Here is an 18,048-nt window from a genome sequence, read left to right as displayed (position 1 = left end):
CTAGGCGCTTCAGTCTGGAACCGCGCTGCTGCTACAGTCGCAGGTTCGAATCCTGCCTCGGGCATGGATGTGTGTGATGTCCTTATAGGTTAGTTAGGTTTAAATAGTTCTAAGTCTAGGGGACTGATGACCTCAAATGTTAAGTCCCATAGTGCTTAGAGCCATTTGAACCATTTTTTTCCCTCTTAAGTCTATAACTGCTATAAACGCAGGTTTGCATTTCCTTAAGCTATCTTCTAAGGTAAATCATAGGATCAGATTTCCTTAAGTGTTCTACATTTCTAATCCAAATTAATCTCCCCCGAGGTCGGCTTCTACAATTTTTTCCATTCTTCTGTAAAGAATTCTAGAACTACAATATGTAATTAACATACACTGACGGAAAGAATAGCAACACCAAGAAGGAGTTGTGAGACATAAACGAAAGTTGATAGGCGTGTTTCCACATCTGAAAGATGATGTCTACTAGCACCACTATGTGGATGCAGATCATGTTTCGTTTAAATACGTGCTGTAACGGCCGTGAGAGTTAGTTACCTTTGAGATTGGACGTGGTGAGTTGATGTTAGTCAAGAATGCCTTTAAGGCGATACAGATGCCACTATCAACGCCTCACTGAGTTTGAACGAGGTCGTGTAATAGGGCTACGAGAAACTGGATGTTCCTTCTGTGATACCGCAGAAAGACTTGTGAAGAATGCAGCCACTGTACACGATTGCTAGCAGCTGTGGCCACGAGAACTTAAGGTTGCAGGAAGCCCGGGCTCCATAGGGCACGTGGCACTACCGACAGGAAAGACCGTCGGTTCGGCTTATGGCTCTGGCCCATCGATCTACATCTGCAGCAGCAATTTAAGCAGCAGTTGGCCCTACAGGAGGTCACACGCATCCTGTCCCAACGAGCGCGCAACATCATCCGACATGGTAGCTCAGCTGAAGTCAAATGGGCCATCATGCATACCACCGCTAGGAAGGCCCCTGGTCACGATGGCATTCAAAACCGTGTCCTCCAGCAGTTCACGGACAAAGCATTAGACTACCTCACACAGATCACGAATGCCATACTTAAACACCAACATTTCCCCGCCCTTCGGAACTCGGCCAAGGTCCTGATGTTGAGGAAGCCGGGGAAAGATCACTCCCTCCCACAAAATTACCGACCCATCAGTGTGCTGAGCGCGCTCAGCAAGATCGTTGAGAAGATAATACTAAAACGACTCACCAGGCATTATATCACAAACGACACCCTGAGACCGGAGCAATTCGGTTTCAGGAATCACCACTCGACAACACAACTCCTCCGCGTCGTTGAATACATAACACACGGATACAACACAAACGAAGCAACTGGGGCGGTGTTCCTGGACATCGAAAAGGCTTTCGATCGTCTATGGCACAACGGCCTAATACGCAAACTCAGCGACGCAGGGTTCTCCGACGGGCTCGTACGTCTCATACACTCATATCTCACGGACAGGAGTTTCAACACCGACGTGCACGGCAAACAATCGAAACGACGTGGTATCCAGGCTGGAGTACCCCAAGGAAGCATCCCAGGGCCCTTACTGTTTAACCTCTACATTAATGACCTCCCAGCTACACGCAACACGACGGTGGCAATCTACGCGGATGACACTGACATCCCCACGCAAGATTGGAAGCCGTCTAACAATAACTCACGACTACAGACTGCACTCAGAGCGGCAGAGCCTTGGCTGGTGAAATGGCGTGTTAGTGTAAACGTCGACAAGTGCGAGGCCGTTCTGTTCACTAGAAGACCGAAACTACTCTGGGGTGACCACATTCAACACGCGACCAACAAAGCAAACGCGAGGCTCAAACAACTCTACCCTATGCTTAACAGGCGTAGCACACTGAATAGGAGGGTGTCTAGGTCCATGTACATGACACTTATTCGGTGACGTACGCAGCCCCTGTCTGGGGATACGCTGCGCCCACACGCCTGCGCCATCTGCTGCTCATACAGAACAAAGTACTCAGAATCATAAGCAACGCTCCGCGCTACACACGCACTGCGGACCTTCACCGGGAATATCTGCTAGATACCATCTTGCTGGTATTCCAAAAACTCTCCACACGACTGTACAATAACACGAGACACTCGCGCAACCGTTTTATCCTTTCTCTGGATAACTACGACCACAACCATATATGGAAACATGGTAGACCAAAGACACTATTGGCAAGGGACTAAATATCTATGGTCCATAGCATGCTAACACGACGGTACTGGCGAGCCCCTGCAACACAGCTACTACTGGTAACCCCAAATGCTCGACCCGCCGAAAAACAGGCAACCGCAGGGAAACCGTACTGTACACAGCACTCAAAATAGCCACACACACCCCCTCCACTGTGAACTGATCTATCACCGATCGCCCACTAATGTATAACGACCTTGAACTGTTACAGGGACGCAGCAACTACAGCAAGCCCCACAACGAGCTTCCACAACGACAAAGGTAACGATGCACGATACCTCGCACTAACGTAACCACACCTTGCATGCTCTGTCGCAGCTAGCAAGCCGCTACTACACTTACTACCCGTCCTACTGTCGCAGAGGTTTTTTTTTCTCTTGGCGTTTGTCTTGGCACTTTTTTTCCTCTGCCCTTACAACTGCTACCCTTCGATCGCTTTCATCTACATTCTATCTCATGATGGACCATGTTAATGAGTAATCTTACCCAGACGCATGGATAACATCACAGCCCGCATCCTGTGACTCCTGATTCAAAAACTAACATGCTATACGGAGGTGACAGAAGAACTTTTGGTTTGGTCATCACGTTGGTGTGGGCGTGGAGGGGCCCCATCCTTTTGGCACTATAGTAACACAACGAACTGTTACAAATCGGTTACTGCAAGGACAGCTCTGAGCCAGACTCCCTGTAGCGTGTACTCCACGCGACGTAATACATACGGCTTCACGCAAATATGTTTCCTTTTTTCCGCCGCTTTTCTGCCAAATACACGCACAATGCAATTGTGATACTAGCAACTGCAGGGCATAATAACAAGTTGTTATCCGCCATTTTGAAAATTGACGAAAAATATAACGACAGTGTAATACCCCTTTTTAGCGTCACGTCAAAGATCTTTGTTACAGAAATTTGACTAATATTTGATCATATCTCTTTGTAAAAGATATATGATAGTGTCAGAATTACACAGCACACAATGGGGCATAATGTGTTCGTTTCCTTCCCTATTTAGTGGCTTCTTAAGCGCAATAGATTACACCCTTAAGAAGGTGCTGTTACACCACCTCCTCCGTACTTTTCTGTTGACACTACACGTGACGAGCGGTTAGGTTCTCCAGGCATTCACCAAACCAGCGGATTTCCACAGGGTGCAACGTGATTCATGGCTCCAGATCAGGCTTTGCAGTGATCCACTCTCCGGTGGCGTGCTCTTCACATCTCAAGCGTCGCTGACTACACAAACGTGTAGCTTATGAGGAGTTGCTGGGCCATTGTAAACCATCCTTTTTTAACTCGCTGCGCGCAGTCATTGTGCTGGGTGGACTGCTGGTAGCGTTTTGAAACTCACGAGTGACTCCTTCGGCTGATTTTATGCGACTTTTTACAATCAGTCTCCGCAAAGCTCGACGTTTCCGTCCGTCGGTTTAGCTGCGGTTGTTCCTTAGCATTTCCACTTCACAATAACATCACAAGTAGTCGAAAATGGTTCAAATGGCTCTAAGCATATGGGACTTAACATCTGAGGTCATCAGTCCCCTAGACTTAGAACTACTTGAACCTAACTAACCTAAGGATATCACACACATCCATGCTCGAGGCAGGATTCAAACATGCGACCGAAGCAGCAACGCGGTTCCGGACTGAAGCGCCTAGAACCGCTCGGTCACAGCGGCCGGCGCACAAATAGTCGAACTGGGCAGATTTAAAAGGGCTGAAATGTCCCTGATGGATTTGTTGCTAAGGTGGCATCCACTGACGTAGTCTGCGTTCGAAGTCACTCCTTTTATACTGGCGGGTTTGCCTCTGGTGCCATTTGGCGGTCAATTCTGCGGTACATAGTGCTGTCCGGATACTTATGACCTGATAGTGTATTCCTAGAAAACGAACCAAATACTTGTTTCAAAAATTAGGAAGAAAATATACTAAATATCTACCCACGTTCTACTGGTGCTTTTCACCAACAAGTCGCTTTATTGGTGGACGCTAATATTTCAGGCCAAGGAGCGGGTTTAGTCTTTGTGGATTCTCCCCCCCCAGAGTCAACAAAATCAGCCACCAGGATAGCGCCGGCAGTAGCGTACCCTCCACTACAACCTCTTCAAGTGACATCCCAGATCTGCGCAGCCCAACTATTTTATCCAAAAAAAATCTAAAATGATGGCAGAGAACTTTTTAATTTCTGCTTGATAAATATTGAATTCATTTTTAATGCACGCAGCAGTCACAGGAAATCTAAAGCAGGTAACATTTACTTTACAATCAGGTAGAATACTGCAGTCAGGATTCTCATAAAAGAAATGACATGTTTTCATTAAAAAGCGTGGTATTGGGGCTCCTGATGAACTCAAGAATTTCAAATGTGGGTGAACCTATACCAGAGAAAATTATGAAATGCAAAACATTTCGTTTGTTTAGTACAAGCAAAGAGAAAAAGGAACCGAGAATAATTTACACAAACTGCAATGTTGCTTAGGCGGGGATACATTTTTCAGACTGTACTATAAAAACCAGTGATTAAAGTTGTGTAACATTGTGTGAATAGAAGCTCATCTACAAATCTGTAATAATTTTCTACAATGTCAATTTTTATAGGAAAAAATTACAAAAAAACTAATAGTATCAATTCCGGATCCATGCAAAGCTACCTCCCGACACATAAATTTAAAAAAAAATTACGTGCCAAAGCTGAATTAAAAAAAAAAAACAAGTCTTCTGCACTGTGAGATATAGAGATGGTCGACAGCGAGGTACTGAATACTCAACTGTCACTTGTACTAGACGTTACATGGAGGGAAGTATCAGCCTGTGATATTGGTAAATGATGACTCAATACCAAGACAGCAACAGTGAAATAGCTCAGTGCTAACGGGACTTGCTTACCATCGCTGCGCATTTCTGCTTATACCGAAGGTACAATGTTGCTATAGCAAATAGGCTGCAGCAGCTGAATATAATTCTCAGTTTTTATTGGGTGTAAAATGAAAACGGACCCCACGAATTTCATTTCTTCTTGAAAAAAATTCACGTTCTCCTGTGGACGTAGTTGTTTTCTCTATGCTTAATCGTAATTTTTCTGCAAGAACGTCTCGGAGAAGCATGTAATTCCAGATTTCTGAGGTTCCTAATGATAACGTGCATTAGAAAATAACGCAAACCTGCAGACGTTGCGGTTCTCAAGTTTAATAGCGATACTAAAAAGAGTCTTTAGTTCCGTTATTAAATGTAACTCGAGTAAACCTCTGGTGCTGCACCGTGAGTAAATGGAAAAAAAAAAATGGTTCAAATGGCTCTGAGCACTATGGGACTTAACATCTATGGTCATTAGTCCCCTAGAACTTAGAACTACTTAAACCTAACTAACCTAAGGACAGCACACAACACCCAGTCATCACGAGGCAGAGAAAATCCCTGACCCCGCCGGGAATCGAACCCGGGAACCCGGGCGTGGGAAGCGAGAACGCTACCGCACGACCACGAGCTGAGTAAATGGAAGCTATGCCTAGAATTCCCATACCTTCCATTTTTATAAAACATATTGTGCTGGTCAAGGTACGTGAAAATTCAACGTCCAGCTGTCCTCGAATTTCTTCTTATGCCGCATGGCTTTTGTTCTTTTTTAATTTTTGTAATAATCGCCTGATCTTATACGTTGCTTTCTTTCGGAACGCTGAACGATTTTTCTTCGTTATTGCAATTATTGTTTGAATTTGAGTAATGCTGGCATTAAACTTCGTTCTCTCGAACAATTAAGCTGTGTCAATCTTTGGGTTCACTACCCTAGTATTAATTCTATCGGAAACTCGTAGGTATGACGCCACCAACAATGTGACGTAATTGAATTTTTCACTGTGTAAAATAAATATTATTTACATCTACACCTATGATTCGCAAGCCAGCTTATGTTGTATGGTGGAGGGTAATCTGTACAACACCGCCACTTCCTTGTTTTCCTGTTCCAGTGGCGAATAGTCCCGGGAAGGAACGATTGTTGATAAGCCTGAGTGTGAGCTAGGGAAGGGAAAAACCGACCGGTTAGAACCGACACCGGGATTTTAGTTCCGATTAACCGGTATTTTTCGGTATTTGTTTTGTCTCGGTTATAACAGGTGGTTTTTTAAAATTTTTCACTAATAACTGAGTAGAAAAAACGAAAGATTATTTAGCCACAGCAGCAGTGTTAAAGTTTTTCATTTTTAAATAAAATTTTTTTTTAAAATAAGAGTAATTTTTATTAGTAAAGTTTGTGTTGGTTTGAAATATTGCCTTATTATAGAAAATGGGAAAAACGATCAGTGCTGTTTTAATAACAATGCCGACAGAAACGAGCAAAAAACACTTGGAACAAGAATTTATACAGCATTATTGAGACAATAATGTCCCTGTTGCCGTGTGTCTTGGCTTAAGGTACACGTGTACCTGATCTATATGGTATTTCCTCGTTGTTGTCGCCGGATATTGTATTGCAGAAGCACCAACACTAGCCTGGAAAGATTTTTGCAATGTGACGTACCAATGAAATATAATGCTTCATTTGCTTGAAAGATTAAAGATTTGTCTGCCATTTCTAAGAAATAACAAAAGAGGAAGGAAATTATGCTTACAACAACAAATTAAAAACTTAACAATTCATTCATAGTATATAATGAAAATAGAAAGTAGCGAATCTGCTACCAGTGTCTTCATAATATGCCTCTATCTGCAAGACCTTGAAAGCGGACAGTTTAACACGAAAAATAAGAGTTCTCGACTTCAGTTTTCAACTTTTAGCATTCTCTGTTTATAATTCCCAAATAGTGGAATGATCTCCGATAGCAAAAGTATCGAAAAATTGAAATGAGTAACAAAATACAAGTGATTTTTTTGTAGTATTCAGCCACTTGTCAATTTTCGAGAAAAGTAGCAAAAGGTGGATGGACAAATTTTTTTTATTTGCCATTTTAATTTAATATTTTCACTATATGTATCTTGAAACTGAGCCAAAATTTTTCTGTCATTTCTCGATTTCTACGTTTGTAACAGGAAGTAATATCAATAATAAAAAAAAAAAATCGGTCGTTCCAGAAACCGGTTATTTTGAGCAGTTTTAACTGTCAGGTTAAAATGGCACGAGAAAAAACCGATATAACAGAAAACCGGTTGTTTCAGCGATAACCGCCATCCCTAGCGTGAACTCTGGTCTCTATAATTTTACTTTCATGTTCTTTTTGCGAGATATACGTAGGAGGAAGCAATATATTGGTGGGACTCCTCTAGGAATTTTAGAAGTAAGCCACACCGTGATGCAAAATGCCTCTTTTGCAGAGTCTGCCACTGAAGTTGGCTGCACATTTCTGTGGCGTTTTGACACTTACCAAATGAACCAGTGACGGAACGCGCTGCTCTTCTTTGGATCTTTTCGAATTACTGTATCAGTCCTATCTGATACATGTCCCTGATTGACTAGCAGTATTCAAGTATTGGTCGAACGAGGCTTTTGTATGTTACCGTACCTCCTTTGTCGATGGACTACGTTTCCTGAGAATCCTTCCAATGAATCTCGGTCTGCCAACTGTTTTACTTATGATTAGTTTTATGTGGTTGTGCCACCAGCAGCGGACCCGTACGCTTGCTCTTTAATGGACTTGACTGCTTCCTGTGATTGTTCTGCACTTGTATGATCATTAAGGCCCGGATTTTAATGACTTAAAAAACAGCGAAATATGTAAGCATTTACGAGTTACAACTTACTTTTACCTTAAAAATAAAATATTTCTTTATATAAGTTTATTTGAAAACATTCTTGTCGATTTTTTAGATACTGTTACTAGCACAGACGCCGGCTCCATGGGACCTGAAGGGGCCCGAGCCCCCTCAAAATTCGTTTGGGGGGGCGGAGTTCCCCCCCCCCCCCAATAATTTAAGGAAAATATTAGTTATATCATGCTTTGTAAAATTACAAAATTATGTTGGAATTGTTTATTTTCTTTGTTTGACGATAGTTACCTTTTAAAATACACTCCTGGAAATTGAAATAAGAACACCGTGAATTCATTGTCCCAGGAAGGGGAAACTTTATTGACACATTTCTGGGGTCAGATACATCACATGATCACACTGACACAACCACAGGCACATAGGCATAGGCAACAGAGCATGCACAATGTCGGCACTAGTACAGTGTATATCCACCTTTCGCAGCAATGCAGGCTGCTATTCTCCCATGGAGACGATCGTAGAGATGCTGGATGTAGTCCTGTGGAACGGCTTGCCATGCCATTTCCACCTGGCGCCTCAGTTGGACCAGCGTTCGTGCTGGACGTGCAGACCGCGTGAGACGACGCTTCATCCAGTCCCAAACATGCTCAATGGGGGACAGATCCGGAGATCTTGCTGGCCAGGGTAGTTGACTTACACCTTCTAGAGCACGTTGGGTGGCACGGGATACATGCGGACGTGCATTGTCCTGTTGGAACAGCAAGTTCCCTTGCCGGTCTAGGAATGGTAGAACGATGGGTTCGATGACGGTTTGGATGTACCGTGCACTATTCAGTGTCCCCTCGACGATCACCAGTGGTGTACGGCCAGTGTAGGAGATCGCTCCCCACACCATGATGCCGGGTGTTGGCCCTGTGTGCCTCGGTCGTATGCAGTCCTGATTGTGGCGCTCATCTGCACGGCGCCAAACACGCATACGACCATCATTGGCACCAAGGCAGAAGCGACTCTCATCGCTGAAGACGACACGTCTCCATTCGTCCCTCCATTCACGCCTGTCGCGACACCACTGGAGGCGGGCTGCACGATGTTGGGGCGTGAGCGGAAGACGGCCTAACGGTGTGCGGGACCGTAGCCCAGCTTCATGGAGACGGTTGCGAATGGTCCTCGCCGATACCCCAGGAGCAACAGTGTCCCTAATTTGTTGGGAAGTGGCGGTGCGGTCCCCTACGGCACTGCGTAGGATCCTACGGTCTTGGCGTGCATCCGTGCGTCGCTGCGGTCCGGTCCCAGGTCGACGGGCACGTGCACCTTCCGCCGACCACTGGCGACAACATCGATGTACTGTGGAGACCTCACGCCCCACGTGTTGAGCAATTCGACGGTACGTCCACCCGGCCTCCCGCATGCCCACTATACGCCCTCGCTCAAAGTCCGTCAACTGCACATACGGTTCACGTCCACGCTGTCGCGGCATGCTACCAGTGTTAAAGACTGCGATGGAGCTCCGTATGCCACGGCAAACTGGCTGACACTGACGGCGGCGGTGCACAAATGCTGCGCAGCTAGCGCCATTCGACGGCCAACACCGCGGTTCCTGGTGTGTCCACTGTGCCGTGCGTGTGATCATTGTTTGTACAGCCCTCTCGCAGTGTCCGGAGCAAGTATGGTGGGTCTGACACACCGGTGTCAATGTGTTCTTTTTTCCATTTCCAGGAGTGTATCACATAGCTAATATTGTGGGTAGAGCAAATCAAAGACTGCGATTCATTGGCAGAACACTTAGAAGGTGCAACAGGTCTACTAAAGAGACTGCTTTACACCACGCTTGTCCGCCCTATTCTGGCGCATTGCTGTGCGGTGTGGGATCCGCATCAGGTGGGACTGACGGATGACATCGAAAAAGTTCAAAGAAGGGCAGCTCGTTTTGTATTATTCTCGAAATAGGGAAGATAGTGCCACAGACTTGATACGTGAATTGGAGTGGCAGTCACTAAAACAAAGGCATTTCTCGTTGCGACGGGATCTTCTCGTCCGATTGCGAAAACATTCTGTTGGCACCCACCTACATAGGGAGAAATATCATCACGACAAAATAAATCAAGGCTCGCACAGAAAAATTTAAGTCGTTTCTCCCGCGCGCCGTTCGAGAGTGGATCGGTGGACACACATCTTGAAGGTGGTTGATTGAACCCTCTGCCAGCACTTTATTGTTCAAAAAATGGTTCAAATGGCTCTGAGCACTATGGGACTTAATATCTGTGGTCATCAGTCCCCTAGAACTTAGAACTACTTAAACCTAACTAACCTAAGGACATCACATACGTATATGCCCGAGGCAGGATTCGAACCTGCGACCGTAGCAGTCGCGCGGCTCCGGACTGAGCGCCTAGAACCCTGAGGCCACCGCGGCCGGCCACTTTATTGTGAACAGCAGAGTAATCACGTTGATGTAGATGCTAACCTGCGAGTTTGTTGATGGACTGGTGTGGTGTAGATGTGATGCACAGTCTTATAAATCAGAGCGGGCATGCTTATCATCTTCTTGGCCTTTTTTTACATACGACACTACTCTGTATTTGTGCTTGTCTCAATATGCCAAATATTATCTCGTGATTTCTTTTAATCTTTGCCTTATTGATGTCTATTACAATTTTCATGTCATAAAGAAAATCTGCACCTAATATTGCTCCTGAAACCTCCAGGAGTTGCCTTGCTTGAGTGTTAAATCTATCTCTAACTTGCACATCATTTTAGTAACTTTTGCCGATTTATTTGCTGCAATTAATCACATTAACGTAATGATAGTCTGCAAAAAGTAGTACAATGACATCTGATGCACAATCCACTAGGAAATAGCGGCGTTATTTAATGTGACTGACATACAGCCTTCTGGAAGGGATAAGAAAATTTTCAAGACTGCCCCCACCTGTATGTCGTAGGCGCTCTTCTCGAATGTTATGGCTCGCCACACCTACTGCTGCTCTTTGGTTAAAAGCATCGGTTTGAACTGTAGCTCTGTCCCCAAAACGCTGGTGGACCAACACATTTGTCCTGTTGCAATTGTTCAGAAACATATTTTTGTCGAATTTTCTGTACTCCTGCCACCACTTACGATACAGCTCCCTCCTTAATTATTGACTTGTATAGTGCACTTGGACTGTCCAAGGTCGCATGTACTCTCTTGGCTACCACGAGCACAGCATGGGTGTCCTCATTGCCACAGGCTACAATTGCTGCTTTTACCATGCCTGACAACTGAGCCAGCCAAACATGCTCAAGTGTTGCATCCAGCAAATTCACTTCTTTGACAATCCCTCGAAGATGACTCCAATATTCTGATGGCGTCCTATCCCTTATGTGTTCCTCTTTCAGCACTTGCCATATGCGTTGACTCAACGGTGTCTGCATTTTGATAATTGCGACATTTTTAAATGTTTTATATGATCATTCCTACCCCCATGAACCATGGACCTTGCCGTTGGTGGGGAGGCTTGCGTGCCTCAGCGATACCGTAGGTGCAACCACAACGGAGGGGTATCTGTTGAGCGGTCAGACAAACGTGTGGTTCCTGAAGATGGGCAGCAGCCTTTTCAGTAGTTGCAGGGGCAACAGTCTGGATGCTTGACTGATCTGGCCTTGCAACACTAACCAATACGGCCTTGCAGTGCTGGTACTGCGAACGGCTGAAAGCAAGGGGAAAGTACAGCCGTAATTTTTCCTGAGGGCATGCACCTTTACTGTATGGTTAAATGATGATGGCTTCCTCTTGGGTAAAATATTCTGGAGGTAAAATAGTCCCCCATTCAGATCTAGGGGCGGGGAATACTCGAGAGGACGTCGTTATCAGGAGAAAGAAAACTGGCGTTCTACGGATCGGAGCATGGAATGTCAGATCCCTTAATCGGGCAGGTAGGTTAGAAAATTTGAAAATGGAAATGGATAGATTGAAGTTAGATATAGTGGGAATTAGTGAAGTTCGGTGGTAGGAGGAACAAGACTTTTGGTCTGGTGAATACAGGGTCATAAATACAAAATAAAATAGGGGTAATGCAGGAGTAGGTTTAATAATGAATAAAAACATAGGAGTGCGGGTAACTTACTACCAACAGCATAGTGAACGCATTATTGTGGTCAAGATAGACACGAAGCCCATGCCTACTATCTCTGCAGATGATGAAGAAATTGATCAAATGTATGATGAGATAATGTATACATGGAAGAATCCTGGAGATACTAGAAGGTATCAGATAGATTATATAATGGTAAGACAGAGATTTAGGAACCAGGTTTTAAACTGTAAGACATTTGCACGGGCAGATGTGGACTCTGACCACAATCTATTGGTTATGAACTGTAGATTAAAACTGAAGAAACTGCAAAAAGGTGGGAATTTAAGGAGATGGGACCTGGATAAACTGACTAAACCAGAGGTTGTACACAGTTTCAGGGAGAGCATAAGGGAACAATTGACTGGAATGGGGGAAAGAAATACAGTAGAAGAAGAATGAGTAGCTCTGAGGGATGAAGTAGGGAAGGCAGCAGAGGATCAAGTAGGTAAAAAGACGAGGGCTAGTAGAAATCCTTGGGTAACAGAAGAAATATTGAATTTAATTGATGAAAATATAAAAGCACAGTAAATGAAGCAGGCAAAAAGGAATACAAACGTCTCAAAAATGAGATCGACAGGAAGTGCAAAATGGCTAAGCAGGGATGGCTAGAGGACAAATGTAAGGATGTAGAGGCTTATCACACTAGGGGTAATATAGGTACTGCCTACAGGAAAATTAAAAAGACCTTTGGAGAAAAGAGAGCCACTTGTCTGAATATCAAGAGCTCAGATGGAAACCCAGTTCTAAGCAAAGAAGGGAAAGCAGAAAGGTGGCAGGAGTTTATAGAGGGTCTATACAAGGGCGATGTACTTGAGGACAATATTATGGAAATGGAAGAGGTTGTAGATGAAGATGAAATCGGAGATATGATACTGCGTGAAGAGTTTGACAGAGCACTGGAAGACCTGAGTCGAAACTAGGCCCCAGGAGTAGACAACATTCCACTGGAACTACTGACGGCCTTGGGAGAGCCAGTCCTGACAAAACTCTACCATCTGGTGAGCAAGATGTATGAGACAGGCGAAATACCCTCAGACTTCAAGACAAATATAATAATTCCAATCCCAAAGAAAGCAGCTGTTGACAGATGTGAAAATTACCGAACTATCAGTTTAATAAGTCACAGCTGCAGAATACTAACGCGAATTCTTTACAGACGAATGGAAAAACTGGTAGAAGCCGACCTCGGCGAAGATCAGCTTGGATTCCATAGAAATATTGGAACACGTGAGGCAATACTGACCCTACGACTTATATTAGAAGCTACATTAAGGAAGGCAAACCTTCATTTCTAGCATTTGTAGACTTAGAGAAAGCTTTTGACAATGTTGATTGGAATACTCTCTTTCAAATTCTGAATGTCGCAGGGGTAAAATACAGGGAGCGAAAGGCTATTTACAATTCGTACAGAAACCAGACGGCAGTTATAAGAGTCGAGGGGCATGAAAGGGAAGCAGTGGTTGGGAAGGGAGTGAGACAGGGTTGTAGCCTGTCCCCGATGTTATTCAATCTGTATATTGAGCAAGCAGTAAAGGAAACAAAAGAAAAATTCGGAGTAGGTATTTAAGTCCATGGAGAAGAAATAAAAACGCTGAGGTTTGCCGATGACATTGTAATTCTGTCAGAGACAGCAAAGGACTTGAAGAGCAGCTGAACGGAATGGACAGTGTCTTGAAAGGAGGATATAAGATGAACATCAACAAAAGCAAAACGAGGATAATGGAATGTAGTCGAATTAAGTAGGGTGATGCTGAGGGAATTAGATTAGGAAATGAGACACTTAAAGTAGTAAAGGAGTTTTGCTATTTGGGGAGCAAAATAACTGATGATGGTCGAAGTAGAGAGGATATAAAATGTAGACTGGCAATGGCAAGGAAAGCATTTCTGAAGAAGAGAAATTTGTTAACATCGAGTATAGATTTAAGTGTCAGGAAGTCGTTTCTGAAAGTATTTGTATGGAGTGTAGCCATGTATGGAAGTGAAACATGGATGATAAATACTTTAGACAAGAAGAGAATAGAAGCTTTCAAAATGTGGTGCTACAGAAAAATGCTGAAGATTGGATGGGTAGATCACATAACTAATGAGGAGGTATTGAATAGAATTGGGGAGAAGAGGAGTTTGTGGCACAACTTGACAAGAATAAGGGACCGGTTGGTAGGACATGTTCTGAGGCATCAAGGGATCACAAATTTAGCATTGGAGGACAGCGTGGAGGGTAAAAATCATAGAGGGAGACCAAGAGATGAATACACTAAGCAGATTCAGAAGGATGTAGGTTGCAGTACGTACTGGGAGATGAAGAAGCTTGCACAGGACAGAGTAGCATGGAGAGCTGCATCAAACCAGTCTCAGGACTGAAGACAACAACAACAACAACATGGTCATTCTGCTGGATGTCAGAGTATATCACACCCTCTCCCCTTGCTGCTACTCCAGCATCATGCACATTCACTGTCATTGTGAGCTTCTTGTGCTCGTCGATGAACTCATTCTGAGCAAAAGTGAGTTCGATCATTGCAAACCAAGTTCTGGTTTTCTAGTACGTATTGTGGTGTCTGTATTTTCATCAGTTGCTCGCTTTTCATCATGCTGCTGTTATCTACTGATGATTGTGTGGTTGTCATTGGAGTAGTTAGTATCTCTAATATCAATTTAAGTTCTTCAAGTTGCTTCCTTATCTAATTTTGGAGGCTTCCTAATTGCATTTCCTCAATTTCCTGTAAAGCCTCTGAAGCTCAATTGCCTGTGCATACCACTTCTTGTTGTCAGTTTTCGTGGTCACCACTTTAGCCTATGGGGCTTTAATGTTAATGTAACTACAAATTAAACTATGGTTTGAGCCAACTCTTTATTCTGCTAATCAAATTATAAAGATAACTGACATCAAGGGTAGCTCTCTCTGCCGAAAAAAGGAAGACTAAACATATTAGGGCTTGACACTTTTAATGGAGTAACCACCAGTGTGGTCTTTACACTTCTACTACATCACTGGTGGTTCATACAATACAACAAATGACCTTTCCACCTGTCCATGGACAAGGCATTCCATTCATTTACAGTCAGGGTCAACTGCCAATCCCTGTGCCAGGTTTCAATCATTTTCAGGTCTTCCCGCATTTGCTACAATTTTCTATCATTGAAACATTTTCATATACAACAGTATCATCGGCAAACAGCTTCTTGGGGCTCCCAACATTATACCCTAGGTGATATACATATTTTTAATGGTCCAACAACATTTCTTTGGGGTACACCCAAAGCTACGTTAAGCTCTGAAGATGTTTCTCAGTCAAGAGTGACATCTGGTATTCTGGTTACTAGGAACCCTTTGATCCAAGAACAAAGCTGGTCTGGTATCCTCATATTTTGTCCTTTAGGCAATAATGCATAACTGAATTGAATGTCTTTCAAAGTCAAGGAAAAGGACATCAACCCCAGCAGCTGTAATTTACTGTCTTCTGGACCTCATGGGCTAGGTTTTTTGAGACCATTATTTGTGTAATCCATCTTAATAAAATGTCTCCAGAAATGTCATAATACATGAGGATAAGTGTTTAACAAAATTCTACAAGAAACTAAGTTAGTTAGTAAAATGTTCCATTGGTCAATCTCACTGTAAACATTATGATGTGGAACGTGTCAAATACATAAAAAATGCACACATGAATCAAGGTTTCTTTCTTTCTTTTTTTTAAAAAAAAGCTTAAAATTTTTATTACCTTCCCCATTCCCTTAAATGGCACAAAATGCATATTATACCTATAGATTTATTTATTCCCATTCACAAATTCTACTATGGTGTGGAAGGAGCTGTCAAGGAGATATGATTTCAGTTTATTTTTGAAACTATTACTGCTGTCTGTCAGGCATTTTATTTCATATCATAATTTATTGAAAAGTTTTACAGCAGCATATTTTACCCCTTCTCTGTGCCAGAGATAGTGTAAGTCTCTCTTTCTTCTGGTATTGTAGTCATGAATGTCACTGTTTTTGAAGTGGCCCATGTTGTTGAGAATAAATTTCATTACTGAGTAAATGTAGTGTGAGACTGTTGTAAGAATTCCTAACCTTTCAAACAGATGACTACAAGATGTGCAGCTATGAACTCCACATGCTATTGTAACCAACTTTTCTTTTGAACAGTGAATACTTTTTGCCTAAGTGTTGTGTTACCCCAAAATATTATCCCATATGACATCAGAGTGTGAAAGTATGCAAAGTATGTTAGCTTAATAATTTCTATATTCTCAAAATTAGCAATCATTCTGATCGCAAAAGTTGCTACAGGGAATCCAAAACATGAATTTTACAATTAAGATTCCAGCCCGTTATGAGATGTGCAGTCAAAAACTTAGTATGCTCTATCCCGGCTACCGACTTCTCAGAGCAAGCCCATTTGCAGAAACCCAATTAATAACTTTTCCAGGGACATTATTTGTATCATTTTCTATTGGAGTTTTAGTGGATGAATAATGCTGCTTGTATCATCAGCAAACAGTGTCAGTTTAGCTTCTTGCTTCACATGAGAAGGGGCTGTCATTCACATATATCAAGAACAGAAGGGGACCTATGATCGAACCCTGTGGAACACCCAATGTAGTTTCACCCGTTACATGAAGTGGCAAACATCCCTAAATCATATAAAGAAACTTTTTGATTCCTGTTCTGCAGATACGACTTAAACCACTCACATGCTGTTCCATTTATACCATAGAATTGTAATTTCTGTAACATAATGTCATGGTTCACAAAATCAAGTGCTTTGGATAAGTCACAGAAAATTACTAATGGTTACATTTTACTATTTAAAGACTATTATGTGCACAGTGAAATGTATGTTACTGTCTCATTGGAACACAATTTTTGAAATCTGAGCTGTGATCTACTAAGCATCCCATTATTGTTGAGATGGCAAACAGCCCTTGAGTACATTACCTTCTCAACGATTTTTGAAAATGCTGTAAGCAAGGATACTGGCCAGTTATTATTGACATCTTGGTGTCCCTTTTTGTACAGAGAGGCTTTGTATATATATTACTGACAAAGGCCTTTTTGTTGTGCCTATCGTGACTCGGCATCTCCGCTGTATGATGAGTAGCAACATTCCTTCTCTAATATTTCCACCATAAACTGTAATTATTGTTTATTTTCCACTATTGACTAAATTTGGTTATTATGTGATTGTCATTTGGTAGGCGACATGCACGAGGACAGGCCATCAAGCAATCCGGCCACCAGAATATGGCAGACAAACATAATACTTCCGTAAAATTTGTATAAAAAAAAAGTTTAAAAGCTATAACAGAACTGACATCAATGCCCAATGGTGCACGTCAACTAGACAGTGTTCTCGTTTTTGCTATTGTCTTATCATTGCCTCTGGAGTCTAATTGTCATACACAGCTAATACTTCAACTTTGGAAATACGTACTTTATGATGGCTGCACCACAATTTCCCACCCAAAGGATTGCACAAGTTCTCATCTACCACAGTCTTTTCAGTCTAATAAACAAATTATCCATATCTTTATTTCTCACCATTTGTTATAGACAGAGTGACAATTTTCTCATGATAGATTGACTGATAATATTTTGTTGAAGTAAACGTTCAATGAAAAATATCCATTTCTTGTGCCAAAGAAAGATTTCCATCATTCCCTGTCACTGAAATTTATGTTTTAACTTTTTTCTTGGATGAAAAGTGTATGTGATAGCATTAGCACTCATTCTGAGATGTATTTATAGCTGCCCAAGTTTCATCTCAGGTTTCAACATAGTTCAGAATAATCGTCTTCCTTATGTCAGGTTATTAAGCTAATACTTTGAGAGGATTTGGAGTCAATGTGGCCAATTTGAACTTGCTTTTCATGCAAAATGGTGACAGTAGTTTTCTTGCATATGGCACATCATGTGGGAAACTGAGGAAATAGAACTTGTGAAAAATTAAATCAGTTTTCAATTTTTATTAACACGTATTTGCTCTCTGGATAATCCTGTTACAAAACAGGCAGTCCA

Source organism: Schistocerca nitens, chromosome 1 (assembly GCF_023898315.1).
Source record: "Schistocerca nitens isolate TAMUIC-IGC-003100 chromosome 1, iqSchNite1.1, whole genome shotgun sequence".
NCBI lineage: Eukaryota > Metazoa > Arthropoda > Insecta > Orthoptera > Acrididae > Schistocerca > Schistocerca nitens.
The sequence above is the reverse complement of the archived record's forward strand: the minus strand, read 5'-3'. Positions refer to the sequence as shown.